The sequence below is a fragment of the Pleurodeles waltl genome, chromosome 4_2 (genome assembly GCF_031143425.1).
Source record: "Pleurodeles waltl isolate 20211129_DDA chromosome 4_2, aPleWal1.hap1.20221129, whole genome shotgun sequence".
Taxonomy (NCBI): Eukaryota; Metazoa; Chordata; class Amphibia; order Caudata; family Salamandridae; genus Pleurodeles; species Pleurodeles waltl.
Window position 1 is genome coordinate 320,280,437 of NC_090443.1, and position 12,365 is coordinate 320,292,801.

Sequence of the window (12,365 nt, forward strand, 5' to 3'; positions counted from 1 at the left end):
TGAACACTGCTTTCCAAACACCAATAAAATACAAAATACTAGTAGATTCATACTCAAACTACAGAAATTGCATTGCACCATCACAAAAACCTCTTTTTGTGAAACACCTTGTAGAATGCTGGCTCTGTATTTACTATATCAACATGAGATATAGTGTGCACAGAGTCCAGGGGTTCCCCAGAGGCTAAAGTAGATAATACTAATGCTCTTTTGTGGTAGTGTGGTTGAGAAGTTTGGCTTATCAGAGGGTAGTGCAAAACATTTGTTGTACACACACAGACAAGAAAGAAGCACACGCTCAATGACAACTCCAGACCAATTGTTTTTATGTAGAATATTTTGTTAATTTATTTCTAGAACCACAGGATTCAACTTGCAGGTAAGTTCATCAATAAATAAGTATTTCACATATGTATCAATATTACTTTGAAATTGGCAAGTTGTACAGTTTTGGAATAAATGGCAAGTACCTGTTAGAAAAGTTGTCAGTGCAATTTTCGGAAACAGTTCCTGTGGGGAATCAATCAATCAGTACTTGTAAAGTGCAACTACTCACCCGTTAGGGTCTTAAGGCACTGGGGGGGAGGGGAGAGTAGCGTATACCGGTGAGGTGGTTATTGAAAAAGCCATGTCTTCAGTTCCTTCGTGAAGCTGAGGACGGAGGTGGTTTGTCTGATGTGGAGAGGAAGGGCGTTCCAGGTGGTGGCTGCGAGGTAGGAAAAGGAGGGTCCTCCTGTTCTGGTTTTCCTGATGCTGGGTGCTTCTGTGAGAGAGAGCTTTGCTGAGCGTAGGGCCCTGTGGGGTACGTGTAGGTTGAGTCGCTGGTTCAGGTAGGTAGGGGGAAGAAAAGTTTGTACGTTATACAGGTAAGTACAAGACTTACAGGTCCAGTCTCTGGGGGTTAGGAAGTCCACAGGTTGGAGTTAAAGTTATCCTCAACACCCACCACCAGTAACACAGGGCCTGCCGGGTGCAGGATTCAAACACAGCATCGGGCTCCCAATGCTTTCCTATGAGGGGACCCCACGGCTCACTTAGATGCTTCAGGCTGGGTCCAGGGGGTTGGTTCCGGAAAACCACAGGTTGGACAAGTAAGAGGGCCGCCTGCTGAACGTTGCTGCACCAGAGGTCGGGTTCCCCAAGGCCAGGGGGCTGCGGGTGCAGTGTACCTTTTGACGACGGGTATCTTTGTCCGGTGCTGTCGCTGTCAGAAGGTCCCCTGGATTCACACTGCAGGCTTCGTTGTGGGGGACAGGAGAGGTCAACTCAGGGTGGGCACTTGCTTCGAATCGCCTGTGGATCCTCTCTAGCCAGTTGGGCCACATGGACATGGGCTGTGGGCATCGGGTGCAGAGTGGTCAGGACTCGCAGATCCGGGTAGGCTCTGGAGGCCTTAGATGTTGTTTCTTCTTGGACAGAGCTGCTGTCCATGGGAGGTCTTGGTCCTCTGTGATGGAGGCAGTCCTCTGGAGGCTTGGCAGAAGTTGCTGGACCCACAGGATGCGTCGCTTTTTTTTCTAGGGCTCTTTGAAGCAGGAGACGGGCCGGTAGGGCGGGGGCCAAGTCAGTTTTCATCTTCCTTCTTCTCTGCTGGGGTTTCAGCTTAGCAGTCCTTCTTCTTTCTTGTGAGGTCACCAGGAATATAGTGAGCTGGGTTCAGGGAGGCCCTTGAACCCTGGATTTAGGGGTGTTACAGGGGTCAGGGGCCAATGGCTACTGTCCCTGAGGGTGACCACACCCTTCTAATGTCCACTCCTTTTGGGGAGGGGAACTCAGGCCTAACCCTATTGGTCCCTCTCCTCCAAACCAAGATGGAGGATTCTGCAGGGAGGGGGTCACTTCAGTTCTGGACACCTTAGAGGTGGTCCCAGCTGAAGTGGTCACTCCTTGTTTTTCCTAAGTTTCCAGCCAATCTTGCCACCAAAATTGAGGCTTTGTCCGGGGGCGGGCATCTCCATTAGCTGGAGTGCCCTGGGGCATTGTAACAGGAGGCCTGACCCTTTGAGGCTCACCACCAAGTGTTACAGGTCCTTCAGTGGGGGAGGTGTGAAGCACATCCACCCAGAACAGACTTTGTTCCTGTCCTCAAAGAGCACAAAGGCTCTTACCCCATGGGGTCAGAAACTTGTCTGCTAGTAGCAGGCTGGGACAGAGCAGTCAGCCCTACACTAGAGAATTGGGTAAAATATAGGGGGCATCTCTAAGATGCCCTCCGTGTGCATTTTGTAATAAATCCAACACATGCATCAGTGTGGGTTTATTGTGCTGAGAAGTTTGATACCAAACTTCTCAAACCTCAGTGTAGCCATTATGGAGCAGTGGAGTTTGTGATGACAAACTCCCAGCCCATGTACTTAATATGGCAACACTGCACTTGCAATGTCTATGAATGGACTTAGACACTGTAGTGGCATATTGCTCAAACAGCTATGCCCTCACCTGTGGTATAGTGCACCCTGCCTTAGGGCTGTAAGGCCTGCTAGAGGGGTGTCTTACCTATGCCAAAGGCAGTGGTTGGTGGGCATGGCTCCCTGAGGGGGATGCCATGTCGACTTTATCTCTTTCTCCCCACCAACACATACAAGCTGCACTGGCAGTGTGCATGTGTTTGGTGAGGAGTCTCATAGGGTGGCACAATGTATGCTGCAGCCCTTAGGGACCCTTCCTGGTAACAGGGCCCTTGGTACCACTGATACCTTTTACAATGGGCTTAGCTGTGTGCCAGGGGTGTGCCAATTGTGAGACAGTTGTACAGTTTTCGGGAAAGAACAAAGGTGCTGGGGGCTAATTAGTAGGATCCCAGCACACTCTCAGTCAAGTTAGCATCAGATATCAGGCAAAAACGGGTGGGGTACTGCAAACAAGGGACCAGTTTCGTACATACTTTATCTGACCTTCCTTCGACTATTGTTGCAACAGATGAAGTTCTTGACACAAAATAATTTGTATAAAGCATAGTGTAAATATTCTCCCTGCATATAAGCGCTAGAATCATAACAAGTGATACACTTGTCTCAAATCAAGGAGATGCTTTTGTTGATGTTCCCCGGCAAGGTTTGACCCTTTAGTTTGCATTTGTATTTTGTATTTATATTTGTAAAGCACATTCCAGCCATAGGCATTGAAGCACTGAAAAGCGACTTAAGCAGAGCAGAGTGAAAGTGACCAAATTTTACTGGGAAAAAAACAGGTTTTAAGCTGCTTACGAAGTTGCTTACGAAAGGATATATGAACATTCAGCCTCCTAATATGTTCTGGAAGAGAAATCCAAAGCTTTGATTCTGCCACAGAAAAAGCCCTGTCTCCCCTACTAACTTTCTTGCAGCGGGTGACTAGAACCTTCTGAAGGCCAGCTGATCTTAAATGGCGGCTCGGAGTGTACCACCTAATAGTGGATTGGAGGTATCCAGATCCCTGGAAATGGAGAGCCTTATGGGTCAGAATTGGCGCTTTGAAAGTAATTTTCTTCCTAATAGGAAGCCAGTGTAGCTGTCTAAGACTCTCACTAGCTGAGGCAGACTCGGGTAGTCCTAATACTAGACGAGCTGCAGCATCCTGTATAAGTTGGAGCTTATGCAAAGAAAATTGATTGATGTTCAAAGATCTTTGGGAAGGAATGGTAATACTTTTTAAAAACGTTTTAGCCATCCAGAATCAGGCACTGAATGTTCTGTTAACGTAAAGGCCGAAAGTAAAGGAGTTATCAAACTTGATGCCCAAGTTTTTGGCTGCTGCTGTGGGGGCTGGTAAAGCCCCACAAGATTCAGGCCAGCAGTGATTACCCCAAATCATCCTATCTGCTCCAAATACCGGAATCTCAGTCTGACCCCCATTCATTTTCAGCCAATTCTGGCTCATCCATCGATTGACTTACCCCATGCAATTGTGGAACCTGTCTGCAATCTCTTCCCAGTCCTCACAGGTGAACACAATGAGCTGCACATTGTCCACATGCAAAGAAACCTGGAAACCGTATGAACGGACCAGTTTCGCCAGAGATGCTACAGACAGATTAAAAAGGGTTGGACAGAGGAACAACCCTTGAGGAACACCACAACGTAACTGAAAAGGGGCAGCTCTGTAGTCCCCACAGCTAACTATAAAAGATCTCCCACTCACAAAAGACTCCAGAGCAGCGCCACTTACCCCTGCCTGCTGCAGCCGCTGCACCATCAACTGGGGAGAGATGGTGTTGAATGCAGCCGACAGATCCAAAAGTACCAAAATGGCTACTCCCCCCTGGTCCACTTGTCTACGCATGGAATCAGAAGTGGGTTTAGTTGAAAGTATGTCCAGAAGTCCCTGCTGCTTGAGGCCAAACCTATGGCATTTTCCAGGTCAATGTAATGTAATGGTTTTCCAGGTTAATTTAAGGTGTTGAAGAATATATAAAATGTCATGTAAGGTGAGATGCTGAAGCATATATAAAATGTGCCGTCAAACCACCAAGTCTTAGTTGGCAGGTAGCAAATTCCTGGAGAGTTAAGCAGGTCATAGTGCCAGCGAGGTGACCTGGGGAAATGCCATAAACAACTTTTAGCAACGGCTTGTTGTTGGCACTGGTTTAGCAGAGAGCCATCCAGCTTGGCAGCGAGAGAGGAAAGCAAGTTCAGTGAGGTCCCGGCGGTGAAGCCAAACACTTTGGGGCTTATTTACAAACCTCTTGTACCGCCGGTGCATCACTTTCCATGTGGGGAAAAGTGACACACTGGTGGAGCAAGTGCCTTGTAAATAATCCCCTTTGTCCTTTGGGGAGAAGGAACATTAAAGGAGACCCACAAGCAGGTTGTGGCAGTAATTTAATGTGGGGACTACTAAAGAATTGATACTGCTTTAGCCGTGGGGAACAGGAGCATGGGAGATAGAGACATACCTTTTGATTGTTTTTTACTTGGTATCCTACTAGAAAGGCGGTGGTGATAATGAATTCCTCTGTGCACATTAAAAAGTTGTAAAGTATGCCAAATATCTGCTTAAGGAGGTGAAGGTTAGGCTGTCACGAGGGAGGTGGATAGGTGAGGCAACGTGATCAGAGGAGGAGGGAAAGCTGAGCACTTCCATTTTGGAAGAGTGCAGTATGAGGGTCAGGAGGGTCTCCCATGCTGAATTCCAGTGAGGAAGGCAGAGAGGCATGATTGGTTGTAGTGAGTGCAGGTGGGGAGTGAGCAAACGATGTGTGTGTTGTTGGCATGGACAGAGCAGGAGAAACTAAAAGACGAAAATGGTGGAGAGGGAGAACCAGAGAGTAATCAAAACTGATCACTAAAGGACTTCAACAGGGAGGATGGCTGGCGGGGATCTCTTGATGTCCCATTCCCTTCTGAAAGAGCAGATAGATAGCTACGAGGAAAGCCACTGAAGATGTCTGTTGAGGTTAAATGATTGCAAGGAGGAGAGTGTAACCCAGGGAGATCTACACTGTTAAAGCTGCAGGGCAGGCCGGAAAAATTTGGATAGAGAATTGATGACTGTGGTGAGTAGAGGAAATAAAGTTGGTGACATGAGAGAGTGCTGTTTCCAATAAATGTAAGTCACTCAAACCATAGTGTTGGAGCCTGGTGGCAGGTCTCACCTATACTCCTGGTGCATAGTGGTTGGTCTCAGGCATAGTCATGAATCTTGGTAGTAGGTCTGTCTTGCTCCCAGATGCCAAGACATACTCCTGGTGCTGGATGGTGGCTTTCAGCCTTACTCGGGTGTCTATGGTGGGTCTTTGCCATACCACGACGCCTGGTGGTGAGTTTCAGCCAGACTTCCGGGTGACAGGGCTCAGCCATACTACTGGTACAAGGTGATGGATCTCAGTCATACTCTAAGTGCTTGACAGAGTGATGTAACACTCTTGGTTCCACATGGGAGCCTCTGCCATACTCCAGGTACCTGGTGGTAGATGTCAGCTCCTCTCAACATAGAGTCCAGTGAATTTTAATGTAGCAGACCTCTTCCATTAATAACAGGTTCTAAAATCTCCAGACTTCACAGCCCTAATATCTTGTGATCACCAACCAAGTATGTTCAGGATTGCTTCACTTTTGCCACCCATGACCCAATAATCATCATTTGCCCAAGTCACTATGACCCCAGGAACAAACTATAGAGATGGTCTGCGTATGGCCATGGTAAGCAGGTTAACTAGCACTGTCACTTTGGTGCTATAGCAATTAAGAAACTCTGATACATTCTAAACCTAGCATTATAAGAAGGAATCATTGTATGTAAATTTATCTCATGTGGATGTCCTGAAAATCTGACATGGATCAAGCTCTCCTGGACCTCCATTGAGCATCCCGTGCTCAAGAAAAGTATAGGCCATCATCAATTGGATTTGGTGATCAGAGAGCGAACACCCCAGAATTTTACCTACCAATCCTGAGGCCCTCTTGATACACTGGGATACCGGATCCTGAAGGGTCTGGCACATACTTTAATCTACACCCACAGATAAGTCTAAATGTTTTCATGTGCCTAGCTAGGACCCTGTCAATACACTGCTCTTTTCTCTTTCCCTGAACATTCATGCCTACACCCCAGCTTCCATTTTCCTTCTCCCTCAAACTCAACCTGACTTTCAGCAGTACTGCTATAAGCTGCAGAAGAAGCAGGTTACAAATGCCCTTAGCAGGAAGCAACTAGCTTCAATGTAGAGTCAACTCTCAAGAAGACTGGAGCAGCACGCTTGGCTTCCTCAAGATCAACCACAGCCTCTGTGGAACTTATCGTTTTACAGGTTGACGTTCTGTGCAGTCACCTTTCAAACGATCTGAATATGAGAGTTCAGAGAGCACAATGCAATGTCCATAGTGGGCATGTCCTGCTTGGAAGTGGCATATGGAGAGTAGAGACTCCCTGCCAGAGAAAGAGCATTCCATAAGGCAGTGCCCTATGTACTCCGATACAGCAGAGCAGGGAAACCCACCACAGTGGACGTTGCATTATGAAAGGTCACATGGATTCTGATATCCCTTTATCTGCTAGACAATCTGCCATCTTCTTTTTGCAAACATTTTTGCTAACATACATGTTTCTGTCACACACCAACGGCCTGATTTATACTTTTTTAGTGCCACAATTGCGTCATTTTTTTACGCAAAAGCGGCACAAATTTACATAATCCAATTCTATTTTTTAAGTTTGCGCCACTTTTGCGTCAAAAAATGACACAAATGCGGAGCTGAAAAAGTATAAATCAGGCCCCAACTGTTTAGTACCCTTAATTTGACTGTGGTTTATAGCAATCTTTAGCATATCTCAGCTCAGGCTTTCTGGTCAAATTCTCTTCCTAAATTATACGAAAATTCTCTCCTTTGCAAAAAAAATATTTTCTTGTGGATGCATTTCTATCTGTCCTAGATGAGATCTGTGCATTGCCCTCTTCCACATGGAAGAACAAATGGCATACCGGGAATGTGTTTTCCCTGAATTGTCTTTGATGTTTGTTTGAGGTCTCTAGGTTTGGTGTTAACAAAAAGAGAAACATATATTCCCCCCCCTTAGTTTAATAACGTGCATACATTTAAACACAGTGACATCCAACTTAAGAAAAGCTGAGCCCCACTTTATACATGCATGCCTCATTACAAATTGAACGATAAACTGCAATACGTGAGGTAACAACTCCTTTACCACCCATATCGAAATTATGAGTTTTGTGATAAATACTGGCAGATCAAGCCTTCTGATAATTTTCTGGAGAAAAGGCTTGATAAATACTGGAACATGTGTATTTTGGTGCATAATCACCAAAGTGTACATGATATTCATCAAAAACGTGCAATAGGCAGTAATGATCCTACCTGAAAACCCTGGGGTTTGTTTTTATCTATTGTGATAATTATCGTATCCAACAGTGGACAACGTGTAATGAGGGTCTAGGTGTCTTACATCACTTCAGCTGACAATCAAATGATATCCCCAAGGGAGTTTAACAAATGTCAAGGAATTACGAACAGGTTTGGAAACGAAAAAAGATTTTAAAATAAATAATCCATCATTAAATAAAGCTTTATGTTCTACCTTCGTGCAGGCTAATCATTTTTTATACCTTGAAGATCACTCTATTGGAAAATGTTGCATACAAAAGCATTAATGATTGTCCACCATCTATTGGGAGAACAGATTTAGAATCCAAGCGAAATTGATTTAAGGTGGCCAATTAGGTGAGGGAAAAGGAGGAAAAAAAGTAGAATTTAAAGATAGTAACAAGTCAATTTCAGGAAACGTGAAGGATGCAATTGGGAAATGCCATTCTTTTCAGTTGTGATTTTGTAGAAGGAACTGAGACAGATCATATACCTACCTGCAGAGAAATAACTGAATAAGGATTGGGTAATCGCAATAGGTGGGAATGAATCAAGAGATAAGTTGTATGAATCTGTTGGGCTTCAAGAACTATGGTGGATCCTGCAGAAAAATGTAATTTCTTTTGACAGTGACAGGCTCCATGGGTAGGCCTGCATTTATGTTGATTAGTAATGAATTACGATAGAGTAAGGGATTTTGCAGGTGGGAACCAGATGTCCACATTGCTCTGACAATTGGTATGGCTTAAAAAGATATTGGCGCTCACTCCCAGGTTCATATGTCTACAGTGTGAGATCGCTAGTAGTTGGACCACTGTGTTTCAGGGATGCTGGCCTTCTCCAGTGACCCTGACCAAAGACATAAAATTCTGAGGCAGGCTTAAAAGCAGAGAACGAGTGGGTGAAATGGAATGGGATGCAAGAAACTGGATGAGTGGTGCAAGCAGTTGTAAGTTGTATTAAACAAAATAGCCAATCCATAAATATACAGGGCTGAGAACCTCTGCACAGTGACTGTGGAGTGACTGGGGACCAGGGTAGCAGAGACAGCCACAGAGGAGTGGGATCTTGGAGTTATCCTACCCAGTGACCTCAAAGTTTCTAGAAAGAGAAGGAAATAGGTGTAGAATAGAATGTTGGGGGCAGTATGAAGACACTGGACAATGTTTGGGTGCAGAGAATAGACCTAGTGTATTTTTAAGTGCAAAGTGTTCAGCTACAGAATCCTGGTGTGCACAGACAGGTGCAACTAACAGAAAAAGCAGTGTTTATGCCCCAGCAACGAAAGCATGGTCTAGAGCACTGGGTCCAATATAAGGTGTTCTTTCCAGAACTTTTATCTCCATTTATGGATGCCTCGCCCATAGCAACCTGTCTAGCTCTGGTGCCCTCATCTACAGCATTGTGTACATTTCACGAGGCCATCTCTGGAGTGTAGAGTCCAGGTCTAAACGCGCCTTATCTGAAGGTCAGCTCTAGAATAGTAAGACCACATCTGGAGTATTGTGTCCATTTCAGGAGGCGATAACTGTAGCACTGTGTCCACTTCTTGAGTCCACATCTTGAGCATGGTGTCCATCTTTGAGGCAAAATCCGGAGTGTTGTGTCTGTCTCTGACAGCAACTTTTTATGTATTGTTTCTAGAGAATGTGGCCAGATCTCCAAAAGGACAAAATCACAATAGAGAGTTCAAGACACAGCTATCAAGATGTATAGCTGAACCAAAACTCTTAGGGAAATAAATTTGAGGGAGTACATATGTGTTGTCTTAAGTGTTTGGAGAGATTTGCAAGAGATATTTAAATAGAGAGGTGTGAGGGAAGCTATAGGAGAAATATTTGAATGCCACGAAGATATAAATACAAGAGGTGGGCATATAAGGGAGGTAATTAAATACCTCAAGCATGAACACAGTGACACGTGAGGGGAGATTTAAGGAAGACACTTAAGTATTACAGAGATTATGTATGGCAGAAGAGGGAAGAGCTTTTCTGAGTATGAGCTTCAGAATAATTTAGGATTATAAATTTAGTACTTGAGATTCAGGAAGGAACTATGAGAAAGATATTTGAATCCCCAGAATTGTAAATTCAGCACAGTATGAAAAAAAGGGCTATGAGGGGGGATTTAAATGCCTTTGGAGCATAAAAGCTGTACAATATTGAGAGAGGAGCTACAAGAGAGACTTTTAATATTCTAGGGGTAATACATACTGAAAAGGAGGAAGAGGGGAGTTCTAAGAGAAACGTTTGAATCCTTCAGAAGCATAAAGTCAGTAGAGGAGGTGGCAAGGGGGTTATAGGAGAGAGATTTGAATTCCTCAGGGGTATAAATTCAGCAGAAAAGACAAAGAGGAGCTTTGAGAGAGACATTTACTTACCTAAAGGGTAAAAAAAAACACCAGAAGAGGGAGGAACTATCGAACAGACTTTTGAATACCCCAGCAATAGAAATACTGCAGAGGAAGGAGGTAGGAGAGAGACATTTTAATACATCCCAGTGGAAAAAATACTGCGGAGGACAAAGAGGGACACTTCCAGGGAGACATCATGATACCGCAGTGGTATAAATACAGCAGAGAAGCGGGTAGGCGCCATGAGAGAGACTTCTGCGCATCCCAGAGGTACAAATTCAACCCAGGAGGAAAAGATGAGCTTTGAGAGAGACATTTAAATTCCTCAGTGGTATAAAAACAGCAGAGGAGGGAGAACAAGACACTTGTCTGCTTCAGGGATATAAATACAGCATTGGCTGGAGAATCTGAGACAGAGGCATTTAATTAGCACTGGGGTATAAATAGGCCTGATTGAGGATTGAAGAACAGTGAGGGAATCATCTGAATACTCACAAGTAGTATAATTGCAGCACTATGTGGAGAGGTGCTATATGAAGGGAGCATTTAAATACATCACTGTGTGTAAAATTGGCAGGGGGAGGGGTAAGACACCGTAAAAGAGACTTCAGAATACCTTGGGGGGAGGGGAGGGAGTTAAGGCTCTACAGGAGGGGTGAAATAGAGGCATTTGACCACTTTCAATTGGTATAAACACGTCTGAGGGGCAGAAGGCATATATGAGAGCGATATTTAAATACCTTGGGGGTACAGAAACAGAGAGGAGCGAGGAGGCACGAGAATGGCATCTGGATTCTACCAAGTGGTATAAGTGCGGGGGGAGAGGGGCATTCCAACGACTCAGGGGGTATAAACACAGGAGGGGGCAGGGGGCATCAGAAGTCATGCATATGCGACGGCTGAAGTGCGACTGTGGAACAAGTGGCTAAGATTGGCCAAAAATGTTGATTAGTTTGAAAAAGATTGTGTTCTAATTACCCCTAACAGTCTGCCCTCCTGTCTCCGCTGCCCCTTGAGCCCCCCTCATGTCCTGCTTCTGATAGACTGTATGTTCTTTTTTAAATATATATATATCCCACCGTGATTATTGGGGATGTGAAGTTCACACCCAATCGTATAGGGCAATTTACGCCGTTGGAGTTGGGGGAGGGTCGGGGAGAGGCTGGGCACCGGCATAAGACCGTGATTCACAAGGTAGGCGGTAAGTCCTCGGGCCCGCTTTTAAGTCAGACAATAGTGGGTGCAAAACCAGGACAAAACTAAGCAAAGCACGGGCAGGCAGGCCGCAGGGTGGAAGCCTGGTGACAAGGTACAGGCGCGGGAATGGGGGGTGCCGTGGGCCCAGTGCAAACACGCCAGATGGGCTCCCATCCCTGCTCTGGTAGTACAGTTGGACTCCAGTCGGCCCCGCATGCCCCCGGGCGCAGGTGCCACTGCACCTGTTGCGCTATTGAGAGCTTCGCCCTTGAGCAGGAGCCCAGACGGGAGCTACAGAGTCACAGCAGGGAAGAGGTCTGGGCGAGAGAGAGGGGCAGAGACAAGAGGCAGCGGGAACAGATCGGGGGGAGAAGGGTGTGGATGAACACTGCGCCAGGGTGTGGGGGTAGGAAGAGCCAATGGCGAGAAAGAGGAGTCCGAACACCTGGGAAGACATGGAAAGGAGTGGAGGGGAGGGAGAGCAGGAGCAGCTAAGGCGCGAGAGGGGGCGGTGTGGGGAGTGGAGGGACTGGAGCTGATGGTGGAAAGAGAGAGGGATGCCAGCGAGCTGGGAGGAGGATGGAAAGTGGGGTCTGTTTAGGTGATAGAGTATAGATGGCAGGGAGGGCAGACTCCTCAGTGCGATGGGGGGACAGGAAGAGTGAGAGGCGAGAGAAAGTTGTGAAGATAAGGGGGGCTGTAAGGCTGCAGGTAAGAGGAGGGAAAGGGTCGCCGTGGCAAAGGGGAGAGTAGGAACTGCTTGGGCGAGAGAGCAAGGAGGGGAGACCGGAAAGTGTGGAGGAGAGGAGACGGGGACAGGACGGAGACCGCGAACCCCTGAGGGCTGGAGGGAGCAGAACCGCTTGCGCGAGAGAGCCGGCGGGAGAAGCTGGAGACCCGGGGGCTGCGGGGCGAGAGTGTGAGAGAGGGAGGGGTGGAAGGGGCGCTGAGGGGACAGACGGCAGGAACAAGTGAGGGTGGCGTGTGAGATTGGGGGCGGGGGGCAAGGACTGCTA

General features: G+C 46.4%; 1 protein-coding gene and 1 long non-coding RNA gene across 2 annotated transcripts in view; one reads left to right on the forward strand and one right to left on the reverse strand.

The window, feature by feature from the left end:
- Positions 1-12,365, reverse strand: part of CACNA1I (calcium voltage-gated channel subunit alpha1 I) — an 842,691-nt gene that overhangs the window by 828,348 nt on the left and 1,978 nt on the right. The window lies entirely within an intron of this gene.
- Positions 1-12,365, forward strand: part of LOC138292589 (uncharacterized) — a 204,146-nt gene that overhangs the window by 153,945 nt on the left and 37,836 nt on the right. The window lies entirely within an intron of this gene.